General features: G+C 33.9%; 1 protein-coding gene across 1 annotated transcript in view; it reads right to left on the reverse strand.

Moving 5' to 3' along the window:
• LOC111051551 (nephrin) overlaps nt 1–18,729 on the reverse strand; it is an 807,626-nt gene that overhangs the window by 149,168 nt on the left and 639,729 nt on the right. The window lies entirely within an intron of this gene.

The raw sequence follows: 18,729 nt of genomic DNA on the forward strand, positions 1-18,729 counted from the left end.
TCTCACATGATTTGATTATGTGTTCCAATTAATGAAAAGAAACTTCTTAATATGGTTATTTAATTACACTTACGATTACTGGATCACTGATGTTGAGAAGAAGAGAGAAGAGATCGGAATCAAATAATATAAGAGCCTCTATTGACAGATCGGATAAAATTGCTACCTTTCGAACAGAAGAAGGTAGCCTACTCCTGTACAAACAGATATGAAATCCAGTATGGACGTATTCGCACAACTTTGGTAGTGTATCTGAGACAGCAACATCAATTTCATACAAATTATAGGAATATTGTTGATATTCAACAATGACAGGGACAGAGATCTGGAGATTGACCTGGTATTCATCGAAATCCAGAGGCATGCAGAGAAACACCAGGGGCGACTCCACCAACGTCGCAACGTCAAAACGTCCCTGATGATTGAGTAAAATTTAGCTATTATCAAGTGTGAAGTTATTAAGAGTACTTTTACTTTCCTTGCCCTATTACCATAGGTAAGGAAAATATTGCTTTCCGAAAAAAAATAAGGTACCCCAATTTCTATACGTTTCAAGGTCCCCTGAGTCCAAAAAACTGGTTTTTGGGTATTGGTCTGTATGTGTGTGTGTGAGTGTGTGTGTGTATGAGTGTATGTGCGTCTGTGTACACGATATCTCATCTACCAATTAACGGAATGACTTGAAAAATTTGGAACTTATAAGGATCCGACACGAACAATTTCGATGAAATGCAATTCAAGATGGCTGCTAAAATGGCGAAAATGTTGTCAAAAACAGGGTTTTTCGAGATTTTCTCGGAAACGGCTACAACGATTTTTCAAATTCATAACTAAAATAGTCATCGATAAGCTCTATCAACTGCCACAAGTCCCATATCTGTAAAAATTTCAGGAGCTCCGCCCCATCAATGCAGATAGATTCCCAATTATCAGGCTTCAGATACAATTGAAACAAAAAAAATCAAGTGGAGTAGATTGAGCATGAAAATCTCTACAATTAATGTTCAGTAACATTTTCACCTAAAATTGAGAATAAGCTTTAATTCGAGAAAATGTGATTATTCAATTGCAAATTATTGTTGATTCTATTAAATCATTCACTATGAAGAGATAGCAGACCTCATGTGTGTCTCCAGCGTTATTGCCCTGTCACCAGCTGGCTCAAATCTTTGAATAGTAGACTTGAGATGCGCGAGAACACTAGCGTCAGGTGATCAATTTTCATAACGGCAAGGAAAGTTGTGTGAGTGGACCACACCAGATTTTTTAATTCAATAATGGTTTCAACAGGTTCAAATGAGAAACTCGCTGTTCAATTTTTCAAGTCATATGTTAGGATAGAAGAAAGTATCTCATCTTCAGACTTGATAGTTGTAGAATTGATAAAAAAAGCTGAATCACTGATCCATACTGGCTTCCAGAAGAGTAGCCTACATCCTTATAGTGATGTTCACATGTGAGAAATAATACAAGATCAATGATATCCAGTACCATAATCTTTCCAATGTCTTATTATCTTCTAAAATAATAGACGCTTTAATAGAGCCTGTTATGGTGAATGTAATATTTCCTATTATCATGAATTGCCAGGAGGGAATCAATTGTTGATATGAAGTCGATTCATCATCCTGCGCTGCACCTTCAATCCCTCCAGACCTGTCAATAAATAATTCCTCAATGATCATTTAGATGTTCATCTATCTACTCGACGTGGAAGAATCGCTCCAATTTGCGAGATCCATGGTTCCATTGTGCGCCAATATATCTTGCAGCGTACGGATGAGGATGACACTGGAATCCAGCGAATTAAATGGAAGACCTGTTGGTGAGAAGTATTGGCAAGATAAGCTTTCTTCTTCTGGATTAGAACATATATCGATTACTACAGAGATGGAAGAAAAGCAGTGTTAGTGCTGCAGCCGGGTTTTGTTTAACCACCCATCTCGTTCCACCCTTCTTCAATCCTGTTTTTCTATCACTCCATTGCTAAATCTTTGCTATATCTTTCCAATTGTGCTTTGTCCAACTCCTTGCTCAATTTCTATTGACTACGAGTGCCATCTATCACAAAACGTCCTCGAAAACTAAAACAACTTGATAGTGGAGGAGACAATGGATAACAATTGAAATAAAGTTGAACTCAACACCAACATTCATACAATAATCTGAAAGAGTGTAACTGAAATTTCAAGTCAATCAGTGAATACAGTTGAAAATTCCTGATTCAAAAAGCTTAATGTTTCCAAAATGATGAAGCATTTACAAAAAAGAATCAGAAATTATTGAGCAAAGATGAGTAGGCTATCATATGAGCTCAATTTTTCATTTCACAATTTCACAATTATGTTTCTTCATATTCCATTTTCATTTTCATAAAATTTACATTTCACATCCTCATTGGATTTCGATTAATTTATATCAATCCAAAGACCAATTCATCAAAATATCTTTATTCTATTAGATACTACATTTAACCCAAATACGGAATAAAATACTCAAATTAATTAACGTGAGCTGATAAAGAAATCTAATATTCAAATCCAAATGCATATTACTATGAACGTGGACGTACTTACTAAAATTCTACTAGAATTCAACGAATTTTTGATCAATGCTCACTAACCTGATTATTTTCCAAATCGACGATTTCTGATTAACGTTCTGAAGAAAGAATGAAAATGATCAACTCTGTTACAAAGTTATTTTTGAATATAAGGTTAAAAAAATGTGCGAAGATAATTCCAGTTGTGTTGGATAACTTTGAAAATATTTCAGGGAAAAGATGAAGTTTTTTCGATTCTTTTGACATTTAGTTCCAGTTCAAAATTAATTCGATTGGAAAACTAACTTTTTCAATCTGGCTAGTTTCAATATTCTTTCACTTCAAGAACCAAGGCGGAATTGTGGAAGGTTTACAATAAATCACGACTTCATGGAAACATCAAATCAACTGCACCAGATCTATCGTTAAGATCAGGTGAACCCGGTGAGTCAGTGAGTTGTACCTGGAAGGAAGTTTGTGTCGCTGAATGGAGCGGGTTGTGTTGCAAAACGAGTGCGATTGTTTGCCAGCAGCCGAAAGCAAGGATCAAGAAAGGAGATGGAACACCACGAGAAAGGCAAATATTCGTCTCTTTTTCGAGAATGTGAGAGGAAACAGACTAAACACAACCGTCGAATTGCAGAAAGCGAAATAATAATATTTGCCAAGTCCAAAGCGGTTCCCTCCCCCCCGCCACATAAATACTCGCCCCCAACCCCAACAAACCATTAGCTGCCGTCCTATTAAACAAGTTTCTCTTGAGAAGCATGAGAAGCCCTTTCCTGTGTACATAGGGCTCCGAGTTAGAATGTGCGACCTCCAAACTACAACTCTTCCAACAGACAAATACTACCATTGGTTTCCTACTGGACCGGTGTAATGAATAAATGCTGTTTCGGCAGTTTTAGTGATATCACGCACATTCACTGAGTGACACTTGAGTGACTCGACACTGGACACATTAACACTCCTCCAACTCATTCAATCGAAAACTCAATCAAACTGACAGGTCAGAGACAAGACTGACACCACTATTCGGGAAAGTCTGTGTTTTTCCGGGTGAAGTGCAACTTTTCCATTATCAGGCAAATAATTAAACGAGTAATATTATTAATTCATTCGTGGAATAGTCGGTACAGGCTTCATTCCTAGCAAGCGTTGCACTTTTCTCATAAGTCTGTTACTAATTCATCATTATGTTTAATAATATTCATTAGCGTTGCAATTTGATTTTAAAATGATTCAAAAAAATATGGTTTCTATTATAATAATGAATCAAATTCAATATTTCCCCATTTTTTCAAATTGAATATTATATTACATGCTATTGAAGCTCAAGGTTATATTTAAAGTTGACCAGAGCTCATCATTGTATACTTTCACATCTTATTATGCAGTACAAGTTAGTGAGGATGATAGAATATGCAGAATATAGAATGGACATCAGGCTATATTATTTTGAACACACTTCTTCCTCTTAATGAGTTGCTCCATTCCATTTAATGTTAGGCATTATGCAATATGAGTAATGAGGTTTCCTTGTTCTCTCAAATTTTCAACATGTCAAGTTGACACTGACATGTATTATTCAATCATGACGTTGTAGAATATGAATTGAGTTGGTGGAAAAATTTAAGGTTGTGCTACTGATGAACTTATGAACCCCATATATCATGATACGGAATAATATATTTGTATTCAAAGCTTTCTCCCCATTCATGGAGATATCAAATGAAGTAAAATGAATAAATCTTCGTCATTGATTGAGATTGAGATATCCACTTAACTGTACTTTAAAAATTCCAATCAATTTCAATTTATAATTCTTGTGAACATATCACTTGAAGTTGTGCACCATGCCTTTAGAAGCACCATGCCTTTCAGTATTGAGTAAAGATACAGTTAAATAAAATGATAATAAATAAATGTTTATTTTCCAAAAAACACTCAAACTACTTCATCAAATACAGAAAATATCAGATAGTTTACTATTACATACAATAGTAAGTTTCAGAGATTTCTTATGATGTGTATATATGCAATTTCGTATAATGCTCATAACTTACACATATAAGTTAACTCATATTGTTCGTCTCTGGTTTCACTTATGATATTTTTTTGATTTCGATACTCTCAAGTTACGAGAATGAGATGATTTTTTCAGGAAAAACTATTTTCATGAATTTCAATTTTTGAGACATGAGCGCTCAAATTTGAATGGTCATTTCAGAATTGATAGCAAATAAATTCATGACATATAAAATATATATTCTTCAAGGTATGACATACTTGATTTCTCAGAATACCATTTTTGAAGGATTGTATTCCAGTTAACTCCAGTTGATAACTCGTGCGATTCGAGAAATTTCGTGAAACCCCCAAGAGTTCTACTGAACGGAAAACTATTTACTTCTCAGACTAGTTGTGAACAAAGTTAAACAGATCCTGTCCAGTTAAATATTCATAATTTTCGCGTGCACCAAACTTTTATTGGTGTATTATTTGGGAAGTTACCTAGTTGAGTTCTAGGAGGCCAGCAAAGTGAGTTGTTATTGTTGAGATGCCTACTCCACAGATCCATGCTGGACCGCAATCAACTTAGTAGGGGAGCCCCCAGCTCCCTAGAACCCCTTCGCCATCGTAAGTACCCTTGCACTCCTTCCACCATGCGGCAAATCAATCGAGCGAGCGCTTCTACCGGTAGTGGCTGATTCACTCCTAATTGGCAGTTAGAGACGCCAAATCCTCTCATTTCCCATCTTTGTTTGTTTTCCTTCAACCATTTTCTGCGTGCCTCCCCAGTTTACAGCCTAATAAAATATCCTGTCTCATCCAATCAAGCCGACTTTCACTCTTCATGAACAATCGATCGAGAATGGATGAAGTGGAGCCTTCTTTTTCGACAACCATTGAGAATCTGTGCTTCAAAATCTGTGATAACGGTAGATAACTTGATAACTATTCAACACGAGGTTGAAGTTTCTGTTAGTTGATAAAAGTGAAATAGAAGGCCAAATGGAATTTAAATGGATTTGATGCAATTCTGAGAGAATTGTCAGGAAATAGTTGGAGTGAAATCAAACTAAATTGTAAATTTTTTTAGTTGAACATAATTATTATCAAGCTCGCAAAATTAGTGGTTCAACCACTAATTAACCACCAATAACTATTAATTCCTAGTTTTTAAATCTCAGGACTGAATTATCTATTCGCTAGGCCTGAGATTTTTTCGATAAGAGATAAGATAGTACCTGTGAACTACATTCTTTTTCTCTGCACTTGCTATATTTTTTACATAATACATACCTGTATGAAATTTCTTCAATCCACTAGCACTACATCAGCTCAAAGGGTATAATGTACAATCTTAAGAAAAAACGAATGAACTAGATGATAAATTATCAATTAAATCCTGAACTCAGTTCAAATACCAATCATAGGCATCAGTGATAGGGGGTTTCAATGATATGTAGGATCAACTCTATGTCAGTCTGTCTTATAATGTATGTAGAGATCATCTATGAAATATGCATCTACTAGCGGGTAACCCGTGCTTCGCAAGGGTCTATTCTGAAACTAAACAAACTGAAAACTCAACGTAATGAAATCTAGAAGAATTGAAAATAGGCCTATAAGAATCCTCGTTAATTAAGAATTTATATGCAACATTTCAAGTAAATCAGTCCAGTAGTTCAGACGTGATGATGCGTCAAACATAATTTTCCTATCCCGTACGTGCATAAGCCAGCTCTTTACTTTATATAATTATTACTTTATATAAACTGAAAACTTAACGTAATGAAATCTAGAAGAATTGAAAATAGGCCTATAAGAATCCTCGTTAATTAAGATGGATTATCAGTATCAAAAACGTGAAAACATTGATTGTACTAAAATATTATTTCTATCACAATCCTTTATCTTGTCTGTGTACTGTATATTATATGTAGAACCAATAGAACATCTTGCCTAATCCCTTAGGAGGAACTCTTTTTTCAGGAGAATCATGGCTTTTATATACTTAATCAGGAAATAGTTTTCTGGTTGAATCTCTCCAATTGGAAACTACAAGAAAATATAAGGGCGAATATATATTGAAGCATGCATACCTCGTGGGGAATTCTCGATAATTGAGAATTGTATTGAATACTTGCTCTAGTATTGTGAAACACATATTTCTCATTTATTATTTGTGAAAGGAATTTTCAATTGATACTTGTTCTCTTATTGTCAAACTCTCATTCTTTATTTATTCATTTGTGTAAGGGAAAATAAACTCTTCATGATCCAATAATAATGTATTTAATGTAAATGAATAATATATTAAAAAGTATACGTATGAATATGAGTTAATACTATAAGTATCCTACAATATATATTATTTCTTCTAATAAACTTGATAATTCTATAAGGCAAGTGATCGGTTGAATGTCTGTTTGAAAGACTACGAAAGGATGGAAATCACTTCAACCAACTCGGAGAGCAAAGCCTACCGGTAATTATGATGATGATAAAAAAGTGATTGAAAAAAATGTTTTTAGATTGTTCCTTGGTCACTGAGAAGAGATACTTTTGAATCCAAAGTTCTTTATCGAAAAATCAATTGAAATTTGATTGATGATCAATCCCATTGATTGTTTATAGCAAACAAAATTATCAAATAGCATAATCTAGTAATATAATATCATAAGGAAGGGAAGTGGTGCGCTTACCATCTTCATCCATTGATCATCCACATTCTCCTTCCAAATCACTGATAGAATGCCCTGCACTAACAACCTTTATTCTCTGCAACCGCTCTTGATTCCACTTTTATAAAATTAATACCCTTTTCCCTTATATGTCTTCTGCATTGAGATTGGTATTAGAATCAATTTTGAGAGGATAGATATTGGTTGAGTTTGCAGAAGAATATCACAATGAACAAAGGAAACAGCTCGAATGTGTACAATTCAATAAATTACGAGAAAGCTCAAGATAACAAGATAAGATAAGTATTCCAAGCCAAGCCTACCGGTAATTATTATGATGATAAAACAGTGATTGGAGAATATAGGCCTATATCATCATTCAAAGTATCACTAGGAGAAATAGGCTGCATTCAATCCCTTTTTTTCAACTTTATAATTGTTGGGATATGAAAACTTTGAATAAAAAACCTCCAGTAGAAATCCTTTGAAGCCATTCATCTTTTCAAATGTTGCCAAATTAAATCTATTCATTGCTTCTACGAGTATCCCTTCTCGTAGTACCTATCAAATGAGAGTTCTCTATCTCCAAACCGGTATGCCCTTACATTATCGAGCATTCTGGAAGATCTAGGAGTTCAAAAGTCATGAATTTCTGAAAAAATTGAAGATAAATATTGTAAAAATCGTAGGAGATGTCGATGGAACTTGAAAATTGGGTACTTTTTTAGAAAAAGACATACAGAATTGCTCGAGAAAAATAAAGATAAATATTGTATATGACCGTAACATAATAACTATCACCTGGTTAAAGTATGTAGATATGTGTATATCATTTTTTTTATGTGTATATCATGTTATATATAGTAGGCTACACAGACAATATATCAAGGATTTTGAGAGAAATAATATTATACTTAAATTAATGTTTTCACATTTTTAATTCCTAATTCAATGATCGATTTATCAAATTCATTAGCATTGAGTAATTGAATTACAAAAGAGCCAGGGAAAGCATGTTAATTTTGAATAAGAGAGCAACAGGTATTCGATGTGCAGGCTCTTACAAAATCGATCATTCTGAAAGATCCAGCCGTCCAAAAGGATTGAATTTCAAGATAAATATTGTATGAATCGTATGGAATGTCGATGGGACTTGGAATTTATGTAATTTTTGAGAAAAAGACTTACAAATTTGCTCAATTTAACATTGAAAAGATGGGAAGAATAGACTTTTAGAGCACCAATGACGTCACACCGTCCAGCTGGTTTGGATTTGTTACTGTCCATCTTTTCGTGGCCACTACCTTGTATTCTAGGTACATTGATATTGCCGATACAGCATTGATAAAACTGTAGACGTTGTTATGATCCATCCCGTTTTTGCTCCGGAATATGTAGGCTTTTGTTGACTTGAGAGGATCACAACAGGAGAAGCACATCCACCTTCGCTCACAAAAACACAGAATCTTCTGTGATCTATGAGGGCGATAGGGGAGGTCAGGTTCTTCTGTATGTGATTTATATTATGATAAATCAAGCTTGATTGGCAAGCTGAAGAACCTGAAAGATAACTTATAATATAACGATTCCAAGCAAGGAATTGAATTTTAGAACGACTGATTTTAAACAATAATTGGAATTTTATCAATAAATTAACACTTGAAAAGATGATGCAAACAAACAGAATCAAATTTATGATCTATGATTCATACTATTGATCATTTATTTGGAATAATGAAATAGAGTCTTTCTTATTAATACTATTAGCAATTATTTCTGCATGAAAAGTATTTGAGTTCATGTGTTGATTTTTGAACGTTCTTTACAATATTATTTTTAATAGATTTTTGACGAATCGTCGAGATATTTGATAATGCACTTTTGATTGAGGCCTTTTTCGCGCACTTGTGCCTGATCAGGACTTAATAATATATTATTCACTCACGCGTACGTATGGTGGACCGTCCTGTGAGGCTGCTGGTGGACATCATAATATGGAATTGTAGGCAATACACTCTCAGTAGAACGTTCAAAACAATAGGATTTTTAGTTTAAGATTCAAATAATAATAATTAGCAACTTTACATTGTGCTACATAAATTACATTTAAATTAATAGGGAGAATTGGCTGCAGGTCTCCTTTCTCCTTGAGATTATCAGTAGCAAGTCTTCTGTTCTGTCTGTGAGGAAGTTCTTCTTCAGGAAGAAGAATTTCCACAGCCTGAATAATAAATTGATAATGGGCTGAATAGCCAAATAATGCCAAGTTCGGCAATGTATAACACAGTATTGTAGCGACAAAACATAAAAATAGGCAGTAAAACTGCACATGCAAGAAGGGAGAGGAATGAGCAATGTTTTTAATATAATATTATAATTTTTAGAAATAATAAATTTCAAATTAATTCGACAGCTCGACTAACTATTGCTTGGCGGGAGAAAAAAAACACAAACACCCAAACACGTTGACATAAAATAAGAAATATTTAATCAAGGCCTTGAAATCACCTAAAACCAATTTTGTTTAAGTTTTCCTTATCAGTAATGAGCTGCAAGCATGTAGACTAGATAGCATAAATATGTGATACAAGTGTCAAAAATTCACATATCTGATAAGCTAACCTAAGTAACAATGAGGACAATGTTATAGGATAGAGAACAATTTTAAGGCTAAATTTAATTGAATTCAGATACTTTTAATTAATAAGACAAATGGTTTTTGGTCTTACTTACATTATTTCTAATTTGTTTTTATTTTCACGTTTGATCCTTCAACTAACCTCAAAATTCAGGTTAGTTGGAGAGTTGACAGTCAGCTGTTCCAGAAAATAACAAAATATAGTTGTGAAGTCAGACAAGGCTAGTGAGCGCGAACTATTCAAATGCTCATTAAGATTGTAAACGGCAGAGGAGCTTGAAATTCTTCTTAAAAGAAAAACCATTCCGTCACAACGTTTATTTAGCACTTTGTCTCAAAAAAAAAAAAAAATAATCCATGTCACGTGTAGGCCTATACATTACATCAGAAAACGAAGTTTCAAAAGTATGTTTTTTTTCTAAACAGATGTTTTTGAGATAATTCCTTTGAAGCAGCTGTTTCACATTCATCATATTATTATACAGAGTTTGTAAAAAAAATAGCTATTTATGTATTAAGAGCGTAATGCGCGACTCTATCGCTCGCGCAAAACAGTTATCACGCGACGCGAAGCGGAGCATGATAATTTTGCAAGAGCGATAAAGAAGCATTACGCGCGAATTACATACAAACTTTTTTCTACAACTGCCCAAACCTGTTAAATCACTTATATCGGCGGAGTTACAATTACCGACTTTTTAGGTTAAGATCTGACTTTTTGGCGAGCTGCTTACCATCAGCAAGCGTAAAGAAAATCTACTGCGCATACGCGAATGATCAGCAAGCGTAAAGAAATCTACTGCGCATGCACGGATGGTTAGCGAGCGAAATAGTATATTTCGCACCTAGGGCCGAAAATGAGACTTTTCTGGTTCGAAATCGGTTTTCAAGTCCGAGGCCGTAGGCCGAGGACTAGAAAAGATTGAGAGCCGGAAAAACATTTTTGCCCATGGTGAGAACGTTATTTTCGCCACACAGAAAAATAAACAATATATATATGAAAATAATTTATTGTCTATTATAAGCACTTCCGAAAGCAAAAGAGGAAGGTCATAGCTCTAGCAAATCTGAGGTAATCTGAATATCAGGAAATTGTCCAAGTATTTTTATTTTTTATTCTGATTTGTCTAAATAACCTAAAAGATTATGTTCAATTATGTAAGAGGTTGAGTTTAAACTTTTTATTCTTCCAAATGACAATAAGATGATATTATTATAAATGTTTTAATTATTGAATGATAAACACAAATAATGAAAAGTTTTGATCAGCTGTTTTAGCAAACTTGAAATTTGGCCAATCTGAATGTCAATGGAAGTTTGGGTTAGAAGTTCTATCCTACTCTGAAAATCGAATTATTTGAATAGTTTATAATAATATATATCTTATCTGTATTTTATTCATCCAAATAGAATGATAGTATATTATTGCAGAATACTTTATTGAATTCTAGAAGCATAAAATGATTCCGTTTATCCACTATGTTCCGTGATAAACGCAGTACTAGGAGGTTTGAGGTTAGATTCTATTATACTCTGAAAATTGAATTTGAATAGTTTATAATATCTCATTTGTATTTCATTCATCCAAATAAAATGATAGTATCTTATTGCAAAATACTTTATTCAATTCTAGAAGCATAAACTTATTCCGTTTCATAAACTATTTTGTAAACACGTTCACATCAAATCAGAATCAGCTGACTTCAAGGTTATTTTACAGCCCTAGGGCCGTAAAAATTTTACCGGCCTGGCCAGAAAACAATCACTTTCGGCCTCCATATGACGCACGTAAACCAGCTCATTACATCCAAGTGGGGCGAAAAAGTAGATTCTCCTCAGAAATAAGCTATTTTACGAGGAGAATTGAGAATGTAAATTTTTTTTATGCGCAGTTGTAGAAAAAAGTATTTATTAACTATCAAAAGAATATTATTATATTATTATTAATAATAATATTATGTAATTAAAATTATAATATTATTATTATTGAAAATATTTTTATCATTTATCAAAACAATATTATGGAGGTTAAGTGGAATCAGGTAGAAAGCAATAATAGAACAGCTGTTTTTTTTTTTTTTAATTTCTATCATATGATTTGGTGAATTTGCTGTATGAAATCGTATGTCCCATAAATGAAATTTGAACATTAATTATGGAAAATTGAAATTTGGGCTTCGAGGTGCACGAAATTGATATTTTTAGAATCTATGTGCAAAATTTGGAGATCTAAATCATTCCCGTTTTTCCGTTATGCAATCCACAAGTTGACATGTTTTGATGCGAACAAACACAACCCTACTCTCTCTTATTATATAGATTTATTTATTCATTTATTTACAATGCAAATAACACTAATGTAATAACATTGAAAGATAAAATAATAAGGTAGTCCTTGTGCTATTTTTCTTCCAAATTTATAGATGACAAAGTCCAAGATAAGGTTAGAATTTCACGTGTACAATTTTATAAAATTTTGGTCCAAAATAAACATTAAAACTATAGATTTAATTTTGAATTCAGATGGATTAAATTGATAAATTAATTAGAAATATTCCACTCAATTACCACTTTTAACGAATAATATTGAGTTATTTAAGAAATTTGGAACTATTCAAGAAACACAAACTCGTAAACACTAAAGCTCAGCTGATTTGATCAATATTATTTTTTTTAGATGGAATCATCATTATGCTATCTGAAGAAAAAACTAGCTTTTTCAAATCATAAGCTTCCAAATAATTAAAAATCAGGCAGAAAAAAGTTCGCTCTATGAATTAACATTGTTAACGGGGAGAGCATTCTTTTAAATATTGTATTACCTAATATGTACCAAGAAATCAAGTTATAATATTTTTTATGTAAATTCTCCATGAGAAATAAATGGAATGCATTCTAGTGAGCTTTTTACGATTAATCGTGATTCATTCAACTAGCAAAACATAGTCGGGTGGAAGTATACGATTTTTGGGAACATTATCACGTTTTAAAATACTAGTAGCTTTCGACACGTTAGTTATTTCGTTGAGTCTGTGTAGAATAATATCAGAATGAGGGGGAGGAGTAGGACGAAGGGAAGGAGGAGAAGGACGATGGGTAGGAGGAGAAGGATGGGGAGTTGGAGGAGGCGGATGGTGACCGATGATTGTAAGCAGACCTGCAGCTGGGGAAGCAATTTCTCCTCTGACCTTGGCTATGGCTAGTACTGTGAGAACTCGCAATTTTTCTTGCTATTCGAATGCGTTGCTCGAGAAATTCCACTGCACACGTTCAGAATACCAAACATACCTCTGTCTCCTTCCTCTCTATACACTCCTACAATCCCTACTATCCATGTTTCTTCTCTTTCTTGAATTCTTCACTCCTTATTCTCCACTCCCTCAACCATACTCACCACCACATTTACATTCTTTCTTCACTGTCACAACTAGAAAATTATTGTTCTTGTTTCTTTTCCTGCCCCTTCTCTGATTCTTCTTCTTCTTCTTCATTTTCTCCATCTTTCCCTTTCGTTTCTTCTTCTCCTTATCATCCTCTCGTCATCTTGTTCTCATTTTTCTTGCATTCTCTATCCGAGAAAAGGCAGACTGCAGTGCACTGAAGTACAGGAGAGATTTACGGTCACAAGGGATGTTTGATTATTATTGTGTTGCTGGTGATTGGAATTCAGCGCAGAGTGCAACTCACTTCATGCAGTTGCTCTGTGTGAATTATTGTGAGTTGAGGGAGGGACTCAATGAATTATCAATTGCTGAGTTTTGAATTGGAGTCAGTAAATTTTTTGAGGTGGAATTGCTCCTGATTCATGGCAATGTTGAGGAAAGTGGTTCACCAAATATGGAAAAGTAGTTCGAAACGCGTCAATGATACAGACGTTTTTTCAAAAGAGATCAAATAGAACAATAGTTCCTATAAGATTCTATTCATTTGATTTGAAGTGGAGTATCTTGATGGAATGTAGAAAAAAAGAGCACTAATTTATTGTATTAATGAACACTGTAAGAAGTGGGATGTGTTAGGCGTTACAAAGTGGCCTCGTTGAACGTAGTGAGGCGAACATGTGGTTTGGGCCTGTATATTGTCGTAAGCGACCATAGGCCTTGATGTATGCGCAGTGGACCAATGGCACATGACACAAGCAACCTCAAATTGCCCCTCGGACACGGCCCATGTTCCCCGGCCAAACTATTTCTCCCTCAAATAGACCCGCTGCCAACAACACACACAGGCCTCTGTACTCTTCTGACACTGATAAAATCGAACGTTTCTCATCTCAATCTCCAAGTTTCAAGTTAATAGTAGCCTAATTATTTCAATTTTGTTTATGACAGTCTAGTTGATATTGTAGTCATGTCAACTATTTTTTGTCAGTTGAATTCTCAGTTTAGTGAAACTGTAATTGTGAAAACTCAGTAGTAGGTGAATAGTTTATTAAAATGTTCTTGTGAGAATTAAATGTCTTGTAGATAAATTAATCGATTAAAAATGTGTCTAGATAATTGACTTTTATAGTATAAATTGATTAGTTTATCAATTCATTGTCAGGTCTGTTGCGAGCATCAATTGTATTGAATACAATTGTATTATAACAAATTTTGTTATAGCGCTTCTCACAAGAGGATCAATATAATAAAATGTTGACATAAGAGAGGATGATGACTATGGATGAAATAGAAATAACTATTCAAGAGTTGATGATTGTGATGGGGATTGATATTTTATAGTTGTCAAATATGTTGTTTTTGAATATTTGTTCTATGGTGTATTATGTAGCCGTAGCATGAGAGTGATATTCATATATCTACATGAATCAGGCCTTTTCCAATATCCAAAATGGGTACAGTGGATATTGATATCAATGAAACATTAAGTGTGAATAAGTTGTATAAGTTGGTGCACAAGTTTCGATAGAAACGAAAGAGGAGAAAATGGTTGGCGAGGTGTACTGGATGTGAAATGAGCAGAAAAAACGGCGAGAGAGTGAGAGTGTGAGTGGGAAAATGACGAGGAGCGGAAGACAGGACAAAGCAAGCTGTAGTTGCTGCACAGGCCAAGGTCTACTCTCAAATCTGCTGGGTAGTTTTCTGGAATTCATTTCCTGTCCGGAGAGCGCTGCTTTTAGCGCTTTGCACTGGAATAAAAAGTGGAATGGGTGAGTGTTGAGAGGGGGTGTGTTGAGTTGGGGCGGAAGAGGGGTTCTAGAGTGGTTCATAGGGTCATCATCCCTCTTAGAAGCTGTTTAATGAGTCCGCCTAATTACTAGGAAGGGACTCTGACTGTAGCCTTTTACACCCTTGACGGAAAAGGCTCCAAGCTCCACGAGACCAATGCGTCAGTCCATCGTTGTCTAATCAACTCGTTTGATGATGGTAAAAAAGTGATTTGTTGCAAATGTAGAGAACTCAAAAAATGAGTATGTTATTGCATAATTTGTCTAATTTTGAATATTAGATGTCACTCGATCAGATGTTGAACTTCTCGTTCATTAAAAACCGTTTCAATAATGAATATCGGGGGACCTTGCTCCGATCTGAAGTACAAACGCATACACATTTTATAACGAAAGAGGAAATTATAATATATTTATAGTTCATAGAATGATATACTATACAATATTGATATACGCTACAATATTTGTCAATTTACTATTTACTATTCTAAACTAATAGCATCTAGTTACTATTATGGACTTTTTAGAGTAAGAATTCAGTCCAACATTCACAACTATATGATGGAGAATGATGGAGTAGTAGATGTAGAATGATGGAATAGATATGATGGAGTAGTTCACTTGAGAACTACTTCTAATTCTACTATCCGAAAAAGGACTGTTATTCATACACTATGAATACTAAATGGTCATTGCTAATACTTTTTCTCATCACTTTATTAACAAAATACTACACATGCAAAGGCCACCCAGCAGCTAAAAATCTGCTAAAAAAAGTTTTATTGTTGAAGAATTTAAAGGAAATTTAAATATTTGATGAGTTTGGAAACATCACGAAAATATTCTTCAATTTTGAATATGATTATTATTTTTGATTAATTATAATTAATTTCACCTTTCAAACCCTCAAGGTTTCTTTATCGTTTAGGTCGTGTTTATATTTTACAGTTTGGCTGTGCGTCAGCTTGTCAATTTCGGGGATGAGATATTTTAATTTTCCACAGACGCACTCGCTCACTTATTTTCATATCCAAAAACGACGAAAGTCTCAGCTGTTATTCCAAGGATGAATTATCCTTCTAATGTCGTTCAGCGAGTTTTCCCATGGATGAGAACAATCGAATTTTCATATCATAAACCTACTATGTTCCAAATTTCGTGAGAGTTGTTAGAGCCGTTTTCGAGATCCGGTCACATACAGATAATATATAAACATATAAACATACTAGTGGTTCTGTGAACAGTAGACCTCGCGCTCAGTAAGTTACATTGACCTGTTGTTATGTTTTCTCAAAAATTAATAAATAATTTATCAATTTAAAATGTCTAGAAAAAATCCCAAATAAACATAGAGCTTTTTTCTATCGTACCGTGACGTGTCGTCCCGGAATTGATTGATTGATTGAGTACTTTATTTATGTAGATTACAATATATACTGGCTTATACACTTATATACAATAGCTTACAATACAGCAGAATTATAGATGAATTTACATAATATAGACTAAGAAAATAATTATTGAACTGTATATGATATGAAAAAGTAATTTGTAATATAATAACTATAGATAATTATATTGTTATGCATCTACAAAAATTGGCGGAGCTTTGGACATATCAATGTCCATTCTTCGGAAAGAATATTAAAAATATCCTCCCCACTAACTCTCTACCAAAACGTTAATTTAATTAATTAAACTAAGGATTTATTTATTAATGGAAATTTTGTGAAAGTTTTAATTAATATAAATATTAAAAAAATCAGAAAATTGATATAGTAAAATAATTATATAGGTGGATAAGATCAAATTATTGATTAATAAAATGAAGTAGGCTGAAAGTAGATCAGGGTAATCAACTTTCAGTAATATACAGCAGTATGCAGTGGATAATTAAAAAAAAAAACATGAGTTTATAGAATATATATATATTACAATTCATTCATTTATTCAATTCATTTATTTATTTATACAATTCATTCTAAAACAGGTTTAAAGGTTTGTATTTGTTGGATGGGTGGGGGATGGTTGTCATGTGATCGTTCTAGGGCCGGACAGTTTCAGTCATTTGTTCCAAAAGATGTTTTTTTAAAGTCAGGATGAAGCTCGCTCGGCTCTCGATGGACCTGATAGAAACAGGAAGTGCATTCCATGCACGACAGGCACTGACTAAGAAGGATTTTGTGAAAATAGTAGTTCGATGATTGGGTATCCTTAAAGTACTTTCTCCGGTTCTAGTATGTGAAGCATCTATCCTCCCACCTTCAGAGACAAATTTGAAATCATCTTTAAAATAGTTCGGATTACCGTATTTCAAGATATCTCTAACAAGCTTGACTATTCGAAAAAGCCTTTGATCGGGAAGCTTTAATGTTGAACTAGCAATGTGGGCTGGGGTGATATGATCATGGCATTGGAGAGAGTAGACGAAACGTAGACAATAATTTTGGCAACACTGTAGTTTATCATTCAGAGTGACTTGCATATCGTTAAGAACAGAATTACAATACATTAAATGTGGGAAGATGAGAGATTGAACCAATAATAATTTAATGTTTCTAGGGAGAATATCGTGCATTTTCTTCAATGCATGCATGGCTGAGAATACCTTTTTACAAGTTTTGTTCACTTGTTCTGACCAGTCAAAAGTATTTTTCATAATAATGCCTAAATTTTTAACTGAGCTACAGTGAGGAATGTCATTACCGTCTACACTAATTTTGTGAATCGATTCAAGGTCAATATTGTTTATGAGACGAGAATATCCAACTATAATGGGTTGTGTTTTGATGGGATTAAGCTTAAGGCCATTTTTCTTTGTCCATTCCACTATCGAATTGATATCCTGATTCATTATTCCAACTGTTTCATTGATTTTTGTTATGGGACAGCTTAAATATATTTGAAGGTCGTCTGCATAAGTATGGAAACTGGAGAATTTGATAATGGAAGAAAGGTCATTGGCATACAAAGTGAAGAGTAGAGGGCCTAAAATTGAACCTTGTGGTACTCCATGCATAACGTTTTTCCAAGTAGACTTATTGTCACCGACAGATACAAATTGTTTCCTACCCAATAGATAGGATTTAAACCAAACTAACGAGTTGTGACTGAAACCAAGAATAGCCAACTTATTCAGAAGGACTGTATGATCAACAGTATCGAATGCTTTAGAAAAATCAAATAGGGTGAGGATGGTGCATTTTCTTTGGTCCATAGCTAACCTTATATCATCAGTGACACAAAGCAGAGCTGTCTCAGTTGAATGGAATTTTCTAAAGCCTGATTGAAAGTTATGAAGCTTACTATTGTTGTCTAGAAATTTTACAACTTGAGTATGAATGAGTCTTTCTAGCACTTTGGACAATGCAGGTAAAATACTGATTGGTCTAAAATCCTCAACCTTATTGGGTGATGAACTTTATTTAGAGGGCGAACCAGAGCAAACTTCCAGTTTTCAGGGAAAATGCCTTCTTCGAGTGACTTGTTGAAACTATATGTAATGGTTGGTAAAACAGCAAATAACATCTTCTTGATAAATTTAATAGGAATTTTGTCTACACCCGTAGCATTACTATGAATACGTTGAATTGCTCTGAAAGTGCCTTCTTCTGAGATTGGATGGAAATGAAATTGATCAGTAATTGGTAAATCTAAGTTTGTAACCTGCTCTTCAAGATCATCTATA

Source organism: Nilaparvata lugens, chromosome 4, assembly GCF_014356525.2.
Source record: "Nilaparvata lugens isolate BPH chromosome 4, ASM1435652v1, whole genome shotgun sequence".
NCBI classification, from domain to species: domain Eukaryota; kingdom Metazoa; phylum Arthropoda; class Insecta; order Hemiptera; family Delphacidae; genus Nilaparvata; species Nilaparvata lugens.